Source organism: Hibiscus syriacus, unplaced genomic scaffold (genome assembly GCF_006381635.1).
Source record: "Hibiscus syriacus cultivar Baekdansim isolate YM2019G1 unplaced genomic scaffold, ASM638163v2 tig00110847_pilon, whole genome shotgun sequence".
In the NCBI taxonomy this organism is placed as follows: domain Eukaryota; kingdom Viridiplantae; phylum Streptophyta; class Magnoliopsida; order Malvales; family Malvaceae; genus Hibiscus; species Hibiscus syriacus.
This window is the reverse complement of record NW_024062888.1, coordinates 971,346-973,891: the sequence shown is the minus strand read 5'-3', so window position 1 is coordinate 973,891 and position 2,546 is coordinate 971,346. Positions and strand designations below refer to the sequence as shown.

Below are 2,546 nucleotides of genomic sequence, written 5' to 3'. Positions count from 1 at the left end.
ATTGACCTTATCTTGCTAGTTTTCTTTGTTTAAACTATGTCTTAGAACTATGCATTGTTTTCACATTTTGATGGAGTTGGTTGTTTAACATATTTGGATATTTGGTTGTTTGGATATTTTGTGTTGTGAATGTTTGATTTTGAATTATTGGAATTTTTGGACTTAATATGTTTAATTTAGTTTTGCACTTATGCATAGTTCATATTAGAAATCTTATGACCAATACCTATTGCATATTGATTATGAATATTGATTATATGGACTAATGACTAATATTTCTCTTGGCTTGATCTTAACAGTTATATTTACATATATTAATTGGCTATCTTGTTTACAAATTATAGAGTCTTTTTGATTTAACAAAAAGGAGGAGAATATAGTAAGGGGGAGTATTAACTTATTCAAAAAAAATTCAAAAGAAAACTTAAAATTTCCAAAATGTTTTGTTATATAAAAAAGGGGGAGATTGTTGAAAACATTTTGATATTTCGATATAACAAATAAAGTGTTAAGTAATTTTAAGATTTTATATTCGATTTAAATATTGTATTCGATTCAATTATTCGAATATTACAAATATTACTCCAAGTTTTTCAAATAACAATTTTTACTCCTTACTAAATGAAAATTTGAGATTTATACTTTAAATATTTTTGACACAATTTTTACAAAGTATTTCGAACCATAATCGAGTCAAAATTGAGTTTTCAATAGGGTAGTACCAATACTGCCTCAACAGTATCGATACCCCAAACATCGAAGCTAAAACGGGTATCGATATCCTACACAGTATCAATACCATTATACATAGTAGTACCGATACCATGATCAATGGTACCGATACTACCTCTTTATTTTTTACTCTAAGAAATAACAAAATGCAAAATGGGTACCAATACCATGACCGGTACTGATACTACTTTACATAGTAGTATCGATACCCCTTGGCCAATATCGATACCGTTGGCTTTGCAACAATCTAAATATTTGAATTTTATACAAGTAGTATCGATACCCCTGTTAAGGAGTACCGATACCCATACGTTCCCAGAAGACTTTTCAAGTAGATTTCACACTAAAACGGCTCTATTGACTCCATGATCATCCCCAACGTCAAGAATTGATCTGAGGTGTATTTAAACAAGTCTGAAGCCATTGGTGGTAAAGAATTGAGAAAATAAACAAGAGAGAAAGCTTAAAACATCAAGTTTGAGCAATTCAAGCCAAAATTAATTCAATATTCGTTTTTCTTTCAAGAACACAATTAGTGCTCAATTGTATTCATTTTTTAGTATTCTTTCTTTGTTCTAGAATTGTGCAAACATCTTACCTTGTGAGGTTTTTCTGCAAGTTTGCAAAGTTTGTAATTTTCTCTTTGAGAAGAGAGTGTCTCAAGAATTTGGGGTATAATTCTTGAGGGAATTGTAAGGTTACTCTTTGTCCTTAAAAGAAAGACAAACTAGTGAATTTGTTGAAAATCCTTAGTGTGGATAGCTAAGGTAGTAGACGTAGACTTTGGTTAAGAAAGTCGAACAACTCTGAATCGCTGTGCAAATTATTTCTATTTTTTGTCAAAGCTTCCACCACAATTTTAATTGTCAATTCACCCCCCTCTTGGCTATTTCATCCAATCGATTAACTCAACATAATGTTTTGATACCGACATTTTGGCATATTCTCTTACAGGTCCCCCTATATATGACGTGTTTTGCATTTTAGTCATTGGACCTCCCTTTTCTAATTTATTGCATTTTTATCATTATGTTTTATTTTATTTTAATTTAGTCACTGTTTTATTTTTCCATTTATTTGAAATTGGTCATTGAATTTTATATTATTACATTTTAGTCACTAATTAGTTATGATATCTTTATTTATTTATGAATTCGATGTGAAATTTCAATTTATGCATTTTGGTACCTATTTTGATTGCAGTATCGGTCATGGTATCGGTACCCATACTATTTAATTGCATCTTATTTTAAAACCTAAGAATTGCCCGTCCAGCTTAGTTGGTAGAGCGCAAGGCTCTTAACCTTGTGGTCGTGGGATCGAGTCCCACGGTGGGCAATTCATAATTCTGACTGCCGGAGGTCTTTCACGGAAGCTGCTCTCAACCTGGCGTTGGGGACAGCCTACTACCTTACCTCCCCCTCACCCCATTACATATGGGAATATGGTCAGCTAATTTTTTTTTTTTTTTTAAGATCTAAGACAATGCTCACTTATTAGGGAGTCAATAATAAATTTCCTCAAGCATGCTCAGGGGGTAACTACTGGTGATTCCTGAAATAGGTTGACATCCTTTTTAAGACCACATCATGATTTCTAAAATTAAGGCATTGTCCGGTTATTGGGCACAATAGTTGATCTCCCGCATTCATGCTAGGGAGCGAATGCTATTGGCTTTAATAAACGAATATTCTTTTCCACTTTGCATCCGTAATGATTTTTAAATTAGATAAAGTTCGAACTCAAAATTTTAATTCTAAATATAGGGTAATCAATTAGGTACCAATTATTTGGCACTCTGGGGGCAGTAATCC

At 32.2% G+C, this 2,546-nt stretch overlaps 1 non-coding gene across 1 annotated transcript; it reads left to right on the top strand.

Annotated features, from left to right (window-relative positions):
• The first annotated feature begins 1,997 nt into the window (after nt 1–1,997).
• Nucleotides 1,998–2,070, top strand: TRNAK-CUU. The gene has a single exon. It is a non-coding gene; the product is annotated as a tRNA-Lys (tRNA).
• The last annotated feature ends 476 nt before the right edge of the window (nt 2,071–2,546 follow it).